This window comes from Aegilops tauschii, chromosome 7, assembly GCF_002575655.3.
Source record: "Aegilops tauschii subsp. strangulata cultivar AL8/78 chromosome 7, Aet v6.0, whole genome shotgun sequence".
In the NCBI taxonomy this organism is placed as follows: domain Eukaryota; kingdom Viridiplantae; phylum Streptophyta; class Magnoliopsida; order Poales; family Poaceae; genus Aegilops; species Aegilops tauschii.
In genome coordinates this window covers 246,669,606-246,686,336 of record NC_053041.3, presented here as the reverse complement: position 1 = coordinate 246,686,336, position 16,731 = coordinate 246,669,606, and positions in this window count along the sequence as shown.

Sequence of the window (16,731 nt, the reverse complement as noted above, 5' to 3'; positions counted from 1 at the left end):
GCTCGAGGAGTCTTTCAGACACTCGTTTGGCACCTGTATTATTATTCCGCATTTTCCTCTCGAGGAGTCTTTCAGACACTCGTTTGGCACCAGTATTACTATTCTGCAGTTTCCGCTCGAGGCGTCATTCAGACCCTCGTTTGGCACCCAGCATTTATTATCTCTATGTCTGATCGCACTGGTTAACTTATTCATGTGCTTCATGTTTGCATTTGTTATACCTTATGTCCGAACTGTCTTGCGAGTACTTTCATAGTACTCACCTGGCTTGTTGATTTGGCCAGATGTTGACGAAGGCGATCTCTTGGATGAAGAGTTTGATAGCGCATCCGACGCCTAGAGGAGTCCCAGTCAGTCCTGCGCGATCCCGGATTTTGGTCACTTGTATCGTTTACGCTTCCGTCACCCGCAATAAGTCTTCTCGAGCCTCCCTCCGACGCTCGAAGAGTTGTAGTATTCTGGAATCAAGTCACTCGCTTCGCGATGATATTTCCACCACCGTTTTTATCGTGAGTTAGTAGTTTGCCACCCTATCCGCCGTATTGTTTTATCGACGTGCATGTAATAAATTGTTGGGCAGTCTCTGCTCAACTTTGTATTATATTTAGTACTCCTGGTATTTTTCTTCTGTGACCAATGTATTGTCTATCAGTGAGAAGGAATTCTTCCTCGCTGGTCCGTAACAGGGATTGGTTTCTCAATAATTATTTTATTGAAAAACCGGTCGTGACATCTGTGTAGTCCCCAGGATATGATTTACTACTTCTCTGAAAAATATTTTCCTGCTCATAAGAAACAAGCTGCTTTATAGGAAATATTTAACTTTGCGCAAATTGAAAAAAAGAGTCTCCCACAAGCTTGGGGGAGGCTTCTCCAATTACTTAATGCTTTTCCTGATCACCCTCTCAAGAAAAATGAAATACTTGATATCTTTTATAATGGACTAACCGATGCTTCTAGGGACCACCTAGATAGTTGTGTTGGTTGTGTTTTCAGGGAACAAACTATTGAACAAGCTGGAGTACTATTGAATAATATTGAGTAATGATAATGATTGGACTCTTCCCGAACCACCTCCTAAGCCAACTCCGAAAAAAAGAGGTATTCTATTTCTCAGTCCTGAAGATATGCAAGAGGCAAAGAAATCTATGAAAGAAAAAGGTATTAAAGCTGAAGATGTTAAGAATTTACCACATATTGAAGAAATACATGGTCCCAATACCCCAACACAGGTAGTACAGGTAAGTTCTCTCTATATATTTGATGAAGGTTATATTCCCTATAATAAATCTGCTAGTCAATGCTTGGATGAATTTGACAACTTTATTATTAAACAAGAAAACTTCAATGCATATGTTAGTAGACAATTGAAACAAAAGGCTTATATGCTTGAACGGTTGCATGATTAAATGTGTAGAATTGTTAATGATCTCAAGATTATTAGTAAACATGCTTCTATGGTAAAAACTCAAGTAGAACAAGTTCTGGAGGCACAAAATGATCTGCTTAATGAAATGAATAATTAGATGAATGATCGTGCTGTTAGAGTTATGACTAGAGGTGGTAAAATGACTCAGTAACCTTTGTATCCTGAAGGCCATCCTAAGAGAATTGAGCAAGGTTATCAAAGAATTAATACTAGTGCACCTAGTCCATCTAAGAAGAAAAAGATAGATGATAGGACTTTGCATGCTTCTAGTGAACCTATTGTAGACACACCTGAAAACCCAAATGATATTTCTATCTGATACTGAAACACAATCTGGTGATGAATATGAACCTAGTGATAATGTTAATGATGATTTTCATGTAGATGCTCAACCTAGCAATGATAATGATGTGGAGATAGAACCTGCTGTTGATCTTGATAACCCACAACCTAAGAATAAAAGGTATGATAAGAGGGACTTCATTGCTAGGAAACATGGTAAAGAAAGAGAACCATGGGTTCAGAAGCCCATGCCCTTTCCTCCTAAACCATCCAAGAAAAAGGATGATGAAGAATTTGAGCGCTTTGTTGAAATGCTTAGACCTGTCTTTTTTGCGTATGCGTTTGACTGATATTCTGAAAATGTCTCCTTATGCTAAGTATATGAAAGAAATTGTTACAAATAAAAGAAAGATATTGGAAGCTGAAATTTCCACCATGCTTGCTAATTATACATTTAAGGGTGGAGTACCAAAGAAACTAGGAGATCCAGGAATACCAACTATACCATGCTCCATTAAAATAAACTATGTTAAAACTACTTTATGTGATTTGGGAGCTGGTGTTAGTGTTATGCCTTTATCTTTATATGGTAGACTTGATTTGAATAAGTTGACACCTACTAAAATATCTTTGCAAATGGTTGATAAATCAACTGCTATACCCATCGGTATTTGTGAATGTACCTATCGTAGTTGCAAATGTTACTATCTTAACGGACTTTGTTATTCTTGATATACCCGAAGATGACAATATGTCGACCATCCTTGGTAGACCCTTTCTGAATACTGGAGGGGCTGTTATTGATTGCAATAAAGGCAATGTCACTTTTCATGTTAATGGTAATGAGCATACGGTAAACTTTCCAAAGAAACAACCTCAAGTAAATAGCATCAATTCTATTGGAAAATTTTCAACAATTGCTATTGCAGGTTTTGAATTCCCTATTCCTACTATCAAAAAGAAATATGATATTCTTATTGTTGGGGACATGCATATCCCCGTTGAGGGAACCTAGTGTTATACGAAGATTCTCCGGTTTCATGTCATTCGGAAGAAGTTTGTTAATAAGACTTGATCAACCTTGTTATTGGATTCCTTTTGACGGGCATGAGATGGATGAATTTAGTAAACACAACCTTCTGTACCCACTGATTACTTTCTGTTATTTAGAATTAATAAAATAGAAATGCTACTATTTTACTGTTTTCTGAATTATCCGTGCAATAAAAATGACCAGAAAATAAAAGTTCTCCAAATGCCATGAAAATTTAGCATGCCTTTTGTGCAGTATTTAAAATTTTTTGGCACTGAAAACACCTCAGGGGGGTGCACCAGTGGGCCACAAGCCCATAGGACGCGCCCACCCTCCTAGGGCGCACCTACAGGGCTTGTGGATCCCACGTGGGTCCCCCTCACTTATTCCAACACCCATCCACTTCGTCTTACTCCAGAAAAAAAAACCCGCCATTGCTCAAACCCGTGTTCTTGCTCATGTTACTGCCATTTTCGATCTCCTTGCTCGGAACTCCATTCTGGAACTGTTTTGGGGGATTATTTTGTGGTATGTGACTCCTCCAATGGTCCAATTACTTTTTGTTCTAGTGCTTTATATATTGCAAATTTTTGCTGCTGTGATTACCATGTTCTTGAGCTTGCATGTAAAATTTATATGGTCCAAAGTGGTTTTGTTGCATGATATAGCCTCTAGACACTTGTAGGAGTAGTTGCTATCGATTTTGTTCTAGGAAGGATCCTCCCATGGTAGAATTTCACTTGTATGATGAGGCTAAAGATATGACACTTTATGATTTTTGCGATGTTTGCAAAATACCTTATGAGGGCAGCCTGAGTGAACCACGTCCTAGGGATGTGGAGGATTTCCTTTCTGAAACTACTGTGGGGGAGAGAGAGGGGTATTGAAGCTAGAGTGGCTAGTTTACATTTTTGCTGTTTACGCTATTATTCATTATTTTTTGGGAGATGTTTGATTGGTCGTGGGGAGAGTGGAGGCCTCAGTGCCCCTGACCTTGCCATTTTGCGCCATGCTTTATTTGCTGAGAGAACTTTTAGTTTGGTCACTATTGTTGCTCAATGATTGAACATGAACCGCTCGAAGGGTACTATTTTTGGAGGTGTCTATGCATCCTGCCTTGCTAAACATTTTGAGATGCCCATTAGGCATGATGAGAAGGAGGAGATGTTGTTACCAACTAAATATTTAAACTATGCTAGTATGATAACACATTATTTTATTGCCAAAGACGATGACAAGTGACTCCTCTACAACCTAGTATTTAGTCAGGGTACTTGTGAGATTATTACCTTGCCTACTCCTTCTTTGTTCGATAATCGTTCAGGCAGGTACACCATTATGCCCGAGGACATTTACACGTACTGGAGGCTGACACAACCACCAGCACCAGTTTCTGATCTGTATCAGGAGCCTGCTTATCAGTGAGGGCCATAGGAGCTCGCCAACCAGTGGAACCCTCAGGACCCTCCGCTGTATCGAGGAGAGGGTTATTTCGAGCTGTGGCCCTAGACCAACTTAGGCCAAAAGCCTAAGCTTGGGAGAGTACGTATTTCTCACTCACATTACATTCATGTCCACACATTCATTCCAGTTGTCGTTGTTCATCCTTTTTCATTGTATAATTCATATTAGTTTATTTTTCTGGCTTTCTTCTTGTGTGTTTGAAAAACTTTGATAAAATCCAAAAATATTTCTTGCTTATTTTTAGTTTTTCTTCCTAGTTTATTTAGTAGTAGTATTAAAAGAAAACCCAAAAGGATTTCTCGTTCTTCTTCTACTTGTTGGGAACTTTCCCGCGTGAATAGTTTTTCTCGTTTTCATTTTTACTTTCTTTAGAAAAACAAAAACTCCAAAAATATTTCAGTGTGTTTCTTTGAAATTCTTTTCTTTGGGTCATAAGGAGAAGACTGTTGGGGATATAACTATTGGGTATGAACCACCCAGGAAGGGCGTCGCGACTTAAAGTTGAAGATGGCGGGTTAGGAAGCCAGCCTATTGAAGGCCCAAGACCCAGAGGCGAGTTGAGTCCCAAGAGGATGAACCGCCATATGTTTAACTTGTATTGTAAGGCAAGCTTAGTTAGTCACCGAGCCGGACACGTTGTGTATGAGCCGCCGGGCATGAACCTGTATATATAAAGGGGTGACCCTGTGACGGGTTAGGGCAGAAACAAGAGATCAAGAACTAGGTCAAGCGTATTCGCTCCCTGGTGATCGAAACCCAAGCAATACAACCCCAAACTGGAGTAGGCCTTTACCTCCTTGCGAGGGGCCGAACCAGTATAAACTCTCTGTGTCATTTGTCCCGATTAACCCCTTTAAGCTAACCTAGCTGTGATGGCTCCACACCTAAGTCCTTTTGCTAGGGCATGTGCCGTGTTAAGTCCACGACAGTTGGCGCCCACTGTGGGGCCAACGCACGGTGGTTTCGAGTTCTTGAAGGGCAGCTTCGCAGGGATCAAGGGATACGCCATGGGCCGGATGACCAAAAGTCGTCGCGGCAAGCTCTACGTCGACGATGCTGGCTGGGTCCACGAGGCCGTCTCAATTGAGTACGGGTACCGGGTCCCCTTTGGCGGAATCCACGTCTTCATCGGCAAGATCGGCGAGTCAGGGCCTGAGCCGGACACCTGCACCGACATCGTCGAGACGGCTCAGTGCGCACGACCCGCCAAGGTTCAAGCCGCTGTGAAGCATGCCTTTGTTGGTTTCATCCATGGGGCGGATCTGAGGAAGGATCTATATCCAGGGGAGAGGCAGTAATCTACTCTGATGGTGAGTCCTCAACTGGTGAGACCGATTCAATGTATCAACTGCAGGACGTCATGCTTGGGGGATATTCCGATGGTGACAGTATTCCGGACCCCTATGAGCCGCCGGACAGGGTTGCAATCTTTATGGCCAGTACGCGACCAGTGCTTGGTTCGACGACCGCCGCGGCTATGACCTCCAGCTCAACGGCTGCGATGACGGCTGGTGCTAGCGGCTCTGCGCGCCCGCCGGCTCAGGTTCTGACCGAGCTGTTGGATGCTTTGGCGACTCTAATGGGGGCAGAGGTAACCCCGGAGACTCAAGAACAACATAAAGTGGATGTCGCGAAGCTACGAGATGAGATAGCTCAAGCCAAGGAAGAACTGGCAGCTGAGAACGCTAGGATGGCCAAGTAATGAGCTGGTTTGGATGCTCAGGAACAATGGGTTCATGCAGAGTCTTTCGGCTTAGCTTGGATCAAAACGCTTCAAACGCCATCATGAGGAGGAGGCACCAGACCCGTATACCCACAGAGTTTGAGGCTAGGAATCTTTTCAACACTCCTGGGCAGGGACCAGTGACCCGCCCGTGGTGAATCGAGCTGTTGAGCCGCCCATGACCGGAGCGCCAATTCAGTCACGTGATGTGGACCCGCCTCGTTTGAATATGACTCCGCCTCAGCATGTTCCGACACCGCTGGGTCATTATTCTAACCCTCTGGATAATATGATTGCTGTGGCGACACGGTTGGCGGCTATTCCCGTTGAAGGCGAGTCTTTAGCCGCGATGGAGATACGGAGGGCTGGAGAGCTTCTTCAGACAGCGGTGGCTCAACAGGCGGCTTATTCATACAGCCATGAAAGGATTCATTCTACCCCCTCGTCCAAGTCGAACTTATAGCAGGCATATTGACTCGCCAGTAGTTTCAAGCAGTGAGCGCGCCATAATCAGCCTCATAGGCATGACCCACCGCATGGTGATAATGATGCTCAGACTTTGGTGGACCAGGGCAGGGCGCGTGTGGAGGCAAAGCTGGTGGCTCAGTTGACGACTCAATAGCAATCTCCGGCTTACCCATCAGCATCTGTGGAGGCAGGAGTGACCTCTAGAACCCTTGGTGTGCCATGTTTAGTGCCGGATCTGCGTAACAAGCGCCTGCCTAAGGATTTCAAGGGCCCTCGCAAGGTGCCTAATTACACGGCGGATCAACCCCTAGAGGCCTGGATTGAGATCTATGAGATGGCCATGGAGATGTTGGATGTTAGTGACGCTGCGTGTGCTAAGTACTACACTATGATGTTGGATGGGCCGGCTCGTACTTGGTTAAAAGGGTTGCCCGCTAACTCGATTCGGTCATGGGCGGAGTTGAAGACGCGTTTTATCCAAAAAATTAAAGACATGTGCAAGCAGCCTATGTCGATTCTGGATTTAGACTCTTGCATCCAAGGTGAGGGCGAGTCAACAACCAATTGGGTGCGCCGCATCTCGACCTTTATACACTCGTCGGACAGTATCAACGCCAGTTCAGTGGTCCTGATGCTGGAGAAGAATTGTCGTTTCCTTCCCATTAAGCAGAAGCTGGGGTGACTTAAGCGCCATTGCAATGATATGGGGGAGCTCATGGCAGCTCTTGTCAAATATACCAATTCTGATAATACGAAGGACCCTGAGTCTGATGAGGAGAAGGCTGCCAAGGGGAAGGAGAGCGGCAGTGCAAAGGGGCAGCAACATAATACGGCGGGTCAAAGTGGCAATGGTAAGCACAAAGCTGACGGCGGTTTAGACTTTGTGGCTAATACCAATATACAGAAAAATAATCAGCGTCGTAAGGGGAAAGCGTCAATGCCCCGGTTTGGAGGGCCAAATATTAATATTGAGGCGATGATGAATCAGCCTTGCCCAAAGCACGGTATGCAATAGAAGACGGCCAGCCATCTGTGGAAGGATTGCTTCATCATGAGGGAGTATAGAAATTCTAATTTCTTCCAGAATAATCATGGCCTGAATGGCAGCTCAGGATCCGGCTATCATGGACCTGGCGTTGGTGGTGGTGGCTCAAACTCCGGTTTTCAGGGCCAAGGCAATCAAGGTGGTTTTAATCAACAATCTGGTCAAGGGAATCAGCAGCAGCAGTCTGGTTATCAAAGTAATCCGAAGCAGCTGAATAGTGGGCAGTATCATGTGTTCACCAAAATTTTATGTAAACGAGACCAGAAGGTTCATAAAAGGGTAGTGAACGCAGTTGAGCCGGCGGTCCCTCGTTATTTGCGATGGTCTGAACATCCTATTGTTTGGAGCCGTGAGGATCACCCGCCCCGGGTTGACAATCCGGGTCAGTTGGCTTTGGTGGTTGCGCCTCGGGTTGGAGGGTACAAGTTTACTAAGGTGCTCATGGATGGAGGCAGCAGGATCAATATCCTTTACTATGACACTTTCCTTCGTATGAATTTGACTCACAAAGATCTTAAGCCGTCTAATATTGTTTTCCATGGCATGGTGCCTGGTAAGTCGGCGTATCCGGTGGGCAAGATAGCTTTGGAAGTGGCTTTCGGTGATGATCATGATTATAAGTTGAGACATTGAATTTTGAGGTGGTCAAGATCAAGAGCCCTTATCACGCCTTGTTTGGGCGGCCGGCTTATGCTATGTTTATGGCAAGACCTTGTTATGTTTATCTGCAGCTTAAGATGCCGGGTCGTAAGGGTACCATCACAGTGCATGGGAACAGGAAGATAGACTTGGAGTGCGAAGAGGGCAATGCTGCTCATGCTGAGTCTGTTTGTGCAACAGAGGAGTTGAACTTTTACAAGGATAATGTTGACCCGGCAGATATGACACCTTTCAAGAAGCCAACCACAGAGCATGACCCTTTGTTGAACTTTAAGTCGGCAGATGACACTAAACTGGTTGACTTTGTTCCTGGCGACTCGTCCAAGCAATTCAGTATCAGTGCTAATATGGATCCGAAATAGGAAAGCACGCTCATCAAGTTCATCCGTGAGAACCGGGACATCTTTGCATGGAAACCTTCTGACATGCCAGGTGTACCGAGGGAACTCGCTGAGCACACTCTTAATATTGATCCAAAGTTTAAACCGGTCAAGCAATTCCTTCATCGTTTTAATCAAGAGAGGCGCAAGGCATTGGTGAAGAAGTGGCCCGGCTCTTGGCGGCTGGGTTCATCATTGAAGTTTTTCATCTTGAGTGGTTGGCTAACCCAGTGCTGGTACTTAAGAATGGCACTTGGCATATGTGTGTGGATTACACAGACCTTAACAAGGCATGTCCAGCTGATCCTTTTGCTCTCCCTCGTATTGATCATATCATTGATGCTACGGCAGGTTGTGAGTGTTTGAGTTTTTTGGATGCTTACTCTAGTTATCATTAGATCAAGATGGCGGTTAAAGACCAGGAGAAGACAGCTTTCATCACTCCCTTTGGCGCCTTCTGCCATGTGTCTATGCCTTTTGGGCTCAAGAGTGCCCAGGCGACTTATCAGCGGTGTGTTCAGAATTGCCTCCATGACCAGATTGGACGCAATGTTCATGCTTATGTGGATGATATTGTTGTGAAATTCCGGAAGAAGGAGACCTTGATAGATTATTTGAAAGAGACCTTTGACAATCTTCGGATCTACAAGATGATGCTTAACCCGACCAAGTGTGTCTTGGTGTGCCAGTAGGCAAGCTCTTGGGTTTTTTGGTTTCTGAAAGGGGCATTGAAGCTAGCCCGGAGAAAATCAAGGCTATCACTTCCTTGGCTAGGCCGGCGTGTATTAATGATGTCCAGAGTCTGGCGGGTCGTATTGCGGCCTTAAGCCGGTTGGGCAAGAAGGCTATCCCTCTGTACCAGATGATGAAGAAAACATATCACTTTGTCTAGAGTGATGCTGCTAATCAGGCGTTTGAGGCATTGAAAAAGCAGTTGGCTGAGCCGCCGATCCTTGCAGCTCCTATTGATAAGGAGCCCTTATTGTTATATGTGGTTGCTAATAGCCGAGCCGTCAGTGTGGCAATTGTTGTGGAACGGAAAGAGGCAGGCAAGGAATATCTGGTTCAGCGGCTTGTTTATTATATCAGTGATGTACTCATTGAATCCAAACAGAGGTACCCACATTGGCAGAAGCTGGTTTATGGGGTGTTCATGGCTAGTCGTAAATTGAAGCAATATTTCTTTGGTCATCCCATCACTGTGGTCAGTTCTGCTCCCTTAGGGGATATTATTCAAAACAGAGAAGCCACAGGTCAGGTAGCCAAGTGGGCCATTGAGCTTGGACCCCATGGTTTGAAGTATATGCCTCGAACAGCCATCAAATCTCAAGCACTTGTGTATTTCATCAATGACTGGACAGAGTTGCAGATGCCTGAGGAGAAGTCGAATAGCACATATTGGACTATTCACTTTGATGGATCCGGGCAGTTGGAAGGCTCGGGGGCTCGAGTTGTTTTGACTTCCCCGCGAGGTGATAAATTTTGCTATGTTTTAAGGTTGATGTTCCCTTGTACTAACAATGCAGCTGAGTATGAGGCCTTGATCCATGGTCTTCGGATGGCTAAAGAGATGAATCAAAGCCGGGTGAGGTGTTTTAGCGACTCAGATTTGGTGGCTCAGCAAGTTTCAGGCACTTGGGATTCTAAAGATCCACTCATGGCGGCTTATCGCCGAGAGGTTGATGCTATTGCTGGTCATTTCAAAGGTTATCAACTGGAACATGTTGATCGCAGGAAAAATGAGGCGGCTGATGCTTTAAGCAGGCTAGGGTCCCAGCATAAGCCGGTACCACCTAATGTTTTCCTTGAAATCCTGCATAATCCTTTAGTCAAATTGCCTACGGAGGAAGATCTTGATGTTCCTGACCCGGAGGCGCAGTTGGTGGCGCCTATTCCTGATTGGACAGTTCCATATTTGGCTTACATGACACGGGGCGAGTTACCTGAAGATGAAACTTTGGCCAGGCAGATAACCCGGTGGTCTAAGTCAATGACTATTGTCATTGGAGAGTTGCACCGATGCAGTGTCATAGGGGTGTTTCAACGTTGTGTTTCTCCTGAGGAAGCCTGTGAGATTCTATGAGAGATTCATGAAGGAGATTGTGGTATCATGCCGACTCTAAGTCTCTCATGGCTAAAGCTTTTCTTCATGGGTTTTATTGGCTGACAGCTCATGTTGATGCAGAGGGCTTGGTCAGTAAATGTGATGGTTGTCCGAAGTTTTCAACACGAGCTCATGTGTCGGCTCAAGAATTGAGGATGATTCCAATTAGTTGGTCATTTGCAGTCTGGGGGATGGATATGGTTGGACCTTTTAAAAGATCCAAGGATAAAAAGACCCACCTTTTGGTGGCGGTTGACAAGTTTACAAAGTGGGTTGAGGCAGAGCCGGTCAGTAAGTGTGACGTGGCAACGGCGGTTCAATTCATCAAAAAGGTGATTTTCCATTTTGGCTACCCTCACAGCATTATAACTGATAATGGCACTAATCTGTCTAAAGGTGCTATGAAAGAATTCTGTCAACGAGAGCATATTCGTCTTGATGTATCATCAGTGGCTCACCCCCAGTCCAATGGCCAAGCTGAAAGAGCCAATCAAGAAATCTTGAGAGGCATAAAACCCCAGCTTATGGTCCCTTTGCAGAGGACGCCGGGTTGTTGGGTTGAGGAGTTGCCTTCAGTGCTTTGGAGTCTCAATACCACCCCCAACAGATCTACAGGTTACACGCCTTTCTTCATGGTGTACGGAGCAGAGGCGGTTCTCCCAAGTGACATCAGTCACGACTCGCCCCGTGTGGCGGCTTATGTTGAAGCTGATAATGAAAAAGCATGTCAGGATGCTCTTGACCTTCTGGATGAGGAGCGTGACCTTGCGGTGGCTCGTTCGGCGAATTACCAGCAAGATCTGCGTCGTTATCATAGCCGTCGGGTTAAACCCGGACCTTTCAAGAAGGATATTTGGTGCTCCGGCTCATCCAGGATCAAACTGACATGCACAAGCTATCCCCACCTTGGGAAGGGCCTTTGTGGTCAGCAAAAATCTGAACAACGGATCTTACTACCTCATTGATGTTTGAGAGCACAAGGATTCACGCAAATCTAAGGAGGAGACTCGGCGGCCGTGGAATATTGCTCATCTTCGGCCTTATTACACCTGAGCCACTGGCTCTTGTGATGTACATACTTCTATCAATGTATATATTATGATTACTATAATAAAGCCAGCATCCCTGATAATTTAGGGCCTCTATTGTTTCATTTCTGAGAATCTGAGTCTTTATTGTTACTTCATAAGATCACTTGGGGGCTTCCTGCTTATTGAGCATAGCTATGACTACCCTCTTGATCCGGCTTGTACGCCTTGTTTACAAATGACTTGGGGGCTTCCTGCTCATTGAGCATAGCTATGACTACCCTTTGATCTGGCTCATACGCCTGGTTGCAAATAACTTGGGAGTTCTTTTCCTAAAGTTAAAAGGTTACCAAAGAGAACTTGTGACAATGAACAGTTCAAACATAGGTAACCTACCTTGATGGCTTGTTGAAAAAATCATTTTGGGGCTTCCTGTTTCATGAACATAGCCTTATTTACCCTTTTGATTGGCTTGGACGCCATGTGTATTCACCAAAAATCTGGGTTATCCTGCCTTTGTATGCCTGCCACTCCGACCAAGTAATCCTGGAATGACTCACCGTACTCTTGACAGTCAATCATATAAAGACCCTGAACTTGTAAAAGTTGAAACAACGATTGGTCATGTGAGGCCCGACTTACAGGTTTGAATAAAGGTTAAACTCAGTGGCTGTGCAGCCTTTGAATAGCATTTGATATTGAGGTTTGGCAGCCTATGAAGGCCTTGTTTTTCTAATTTGTATTTGCTTTGAACATTTTTGAGTTCATCTTGTGTACTGTATTGATATATGCTTTAAAATTGGTTCAGGCCATGTTGCCTTGATTCGTATGATTCATATTTGAATTTATCTGGAGTTTTGATAACCCGGACTGGCTTTGGATGATAAGTCGCCAGTGTGTCTTGATTATATGCTTGGAGTTCTGCGCTCTAAGTCTTTGGGATGTTACCCTTGCTGCATATGGTGTTGTAAGCCGGCAGTATGAATAAATTGAACAGGGTGCTGCGCTCTAAGTCTTTGGGTTGTTACCCTTACTGCATATGGCATGGTAAGCCGACATTATGAACAAATATCACAGGTATGATATTTACTTTGTTATGATTATATGAGGTTTTGATAAACCCGCCCTGGTTATGGACTATGCAGTCACCAGTGGATTTTATATGGGGCATTGTGACCCGCCCTGGGGTAAACTGCCAGGGCACATGTTATCTGCTTATGTGCAGGGCTTATGATAACATGATCTGCAAGATTCACAATAATTATGAGCATAAACAACGGATCTTCAAATCAGATCGGGCGGCTCAAAAGTGTTATGCAAACAAACACGCACGATGGCGTGGCAGACCATGGTTTTTCAACTAGCCTATTACAAGGCATCATGCGACCAAAAAGAATAAGCGTTTTGAGACACACGGCATCCAAATGATGTGGTTGATAAACCGGCTCATGAATCAAGACTTCTAGTCTTGGCGCGTCGAGGCTTCCGGATCATCCTGCGCTAGTTCTTCTTCTTCCTCTGTTGTCTGGAAGTTAGGCTATGACCAATCGATCCCAGTCAAAGCTTGGAACACAGCCTCGTCATCAATAAGTGTTGACGGGTCAATATCAGGGGCAAAGGTGTGCTTACAAATTGGCGGAATGAGGTCCTGGGCTTCATGAACTGGCGCCTTTACCTCCTTGTTTTTAGCATCATAAACCGCCTGATACTAAGACAGGTCTGTATCTTCCGCGAGCTTGCTTGCTAATGGATGCATTCCCCTTACTATTTCGGCAAAGTCAATAGCGCTGAAGGGAGACCCGTCTTGTTTTACACTTGGGCAGCCATTGGCCAAATCTTCTGGATCAAGATCTGCTTGCCACGCCTTTGCCCGGCTTAATGCGGTGATGGCACCGGCCCTGGAGGCTGGTCGCTTCAACTCTTCGATTCTTTGCGGTAACACAGAAAGCCTCTCCAGCACTTCCTTGATGAGAGAAGGTGGTGACTTTTTGTGTAAGGCGGCAGAGATGGCTCGTTGAGCGCTAGTGTACAACTGATCCACAAGAGTATATGTGGCCTTGAGTTTAACGCGCATATCTTGACCAAGGCTGGAGCTTCTCGGGCCTGCATCAATGCAAAATATTGGTAAACCGGGTAATGATTTATATAAATTGCTATGGAAAGATTGAAGTACAGTGTTACTTACCAAAGATGGCGGCTGTCATGATGTTAATTTGACGCTTTAAGCTGGAAAGCTCGTCAGCCACCGGCTTAAGGGCAACCTCTGCTTCCTTGGCTCTTTTCAATAGAGTTGTCTTTTCAGTCTCCTAGCCTGTCCTGACAGCCTTGAAGTCCTTTTTCAACTTCTGCATCTCTTCCAAGGCGGTTGTCAATTCTGATTTGGCCTTGGAAGTTTCAGATTGTTGAGACTTGATATTTTGCTGAAGATCGGCGACTTGGATTCTTTCATGTTTAGCTCCGCCTGTAATATGTAAATGACAGGCAGCATTACAATCATTTTCTTTGTAGTCCCAAGCACAATACAATTATTTCACTTGGCACTTGGGGGATAATGCACATTGCTCTTTTTTGAAGACAATTCTATGATGACCCCGCTACACTTTATGACTATAGCCGGCTCATGGGGGCTACATACTTAGATTTTATTCACAATAATGGTGATAAGTCCTGGCTTATCCATACTGATTAAGCCGGTCCTTGGGGCCACAGGTGCAAAATTGATTACTACTATTTGAAGTCCCGGCTTAACTTGACAGTTTAAGCCGGCCCTTGGGGGCTTCTTGTTTTGATGTTGATATATATAAGGCTATCTAAAGTCTATAGCATATTCAATTCTATCATATCCAGTAGACTTGGAGGCTGGCAGAAGTATACTCATATGAAGAAGATTATAACATTTACCTCAAAACATTCCTTCATAAGATTGACTAAGCCGGCCTCAAAGTCACAACTTGTATGAAGATGATTTAGATACCCAGAGTGGATTTCTTGAGTGCTATATTGGGCATAGCTTTCCAAATTCACCGACCATTTGCCTTTGTCAGCAACGGATAACCCTTCCTTAGCACTGTGCTTTGACAAGAAAGTGGGGTTGCCCGGTGCCATGTAACCAAGCCCGGTAATGATAACATCATCAGCCTTCTCTTCAGTAGGCTTGATGGGACTTGGTGGCTTGGTAGTGGCCGGTTCAACATCCTATGGTCTATGGTGACGTTGTGCTCCTCTGGTGGTGGGTCATCAATGGTGGCCTCAGCAGCATGGAGAGAAGTTTCTGTTATTTGCTTCTCCGGTTCATTGAGATTCTAGTCTTCAGCCATTTTGGTCACCTTCAGCTTCTTGCTGGGCTTTGCCATAGCGTTGAAAATGAAGCACAAGACAGGATTAATACGACAATTAAGTGCATGATTGAAAGCGGATAGACTTAATATTCTCACCCAGGCACGGTCTTGAAGACTGGGATTTGGGTCCCAGTTGAGTCGCCGGAGGAGGAGTGAGATGTTCCCTGGTAATTTGAGTCAGAAGGGTTAAGAGGCTGTCGAAAAAGACCCGCCTTGGGATAAGCTAAGTCGGAAGTCTGTGAAACCTCTGGACCGCGCTTGCGAGGAGCCGGTGTGCTTGGTAAGCCGGATGAGAGAATCCCGCCACCGCTATTCCGGGTCGTGCGGCGAGCTTCATATTGCTGCTTCTTCAAAATAAAGTTGGGATCCAAATAAGTTAAAGGATGAGAAAACCTTACTTTCCGGCTTGCTTGACGAACTTTCTGTCTTGGCAGAGTTTCTGAGTCGGAGGAAAGGATAGTTACCTCTTCGCCATCTGTGTGGCTGCCTTCCGCGTCATCCTAATAGTGATCATTGTCAATAAGATGTACAAAAAATGAGCCAAGGGAGTCAAGTTCTACCTCCGACTCAATGTCCTCCAAGTCAAATAGCTCGGAGGTGTTGGTCTTCTTCTTGGCAGGCTTTTTCCGAGCCTTATTCTTCGTCTGGGTCGTCTTGCCCGGCTTATCCTGCAGCTTCCTATTCCAAAAAGGAGAATCGTCCTATGAAAATCAAATGATTATAAGAGGACAATTTAAGTAAAAATATGGTTCAACTAAAAATGGTTACAAGCTTACAGCTGGTGGCTTGTTGAGAGTGCAGAAAGGATTCAGTCCGGCTTTGCTACAATCTGCCAAGCTCTCGTTTAACCGAGACTTGGTCATGTTATTGATATCCTCATCAATCAACTGAATCTGGCAGCGGCGTTGTGGATCTTTTAAGTCGCCGGTGTACTCGCACATGAAGACAGGGTGGCGGCTTAAGGACAGAACTCTCCAGGCGACCCAGCATCAAACCAGATCGATCCCGGTCAAACCGTTGGCCATTAAGTGAGGGAGTCCTGGATTAGGGGGTCCTCGGACAGCCGGACTGTTGGACTATGAAGATACAAGATTGAAGACTTCGTCCCGTGTCCGGATGGGACTCTCCTTGGCGTGGAAGGCAAGCTTGGCAATACGGATATATAGATCTCCTCCCTTGTAACCGACTCGGTGTAACCCTAGCCCCCTCTGGTGTCTATATAAACCGGAGGGTTTAGTCCGTAGGACAACAACAATCATACAATAGGCTAGCTTCTAGGGTTTAGCCTCTACGATCTCGTGGTAGATCAACTCTTGTAATACTCATATCATCAAGATCAATCAAGCAGGAAGTAGGGTATTACCTCCATCGAGAGGGCCCGAACCTGGGTAAACATCGTGTCCCCGGCCTCCTGTTACCATCCGCCTTAGACGCACAGTTCGGGACCCCCTACCCGAGATCCGCCGGTTTTGACACCGACATTAAGGCTCGGATCTTTAAAAAGACAAGCATATTTTTTTTCTGTTCCGCTATGCTGATGCGGTCCGGAAGAGGATGCCTGTTGCTAAGTCGGCTGGCACGATAACCCAGCAGAGGGCTTTCCCCTTCTGGAGAAGTATCTTTTCAATAAAACCAAGTTTGGTTCCAGTCCTTGGGATGACTGGGCAGTTTGGCGGCTGGGGAAGTGGCTTCTTTCCGCCTTTGAATCGAAATGCCACCTAATTCTAGGATGTGCCCATCTGTAAACTCGGTCTGCTGGTTTAGATAGTAAAATTCC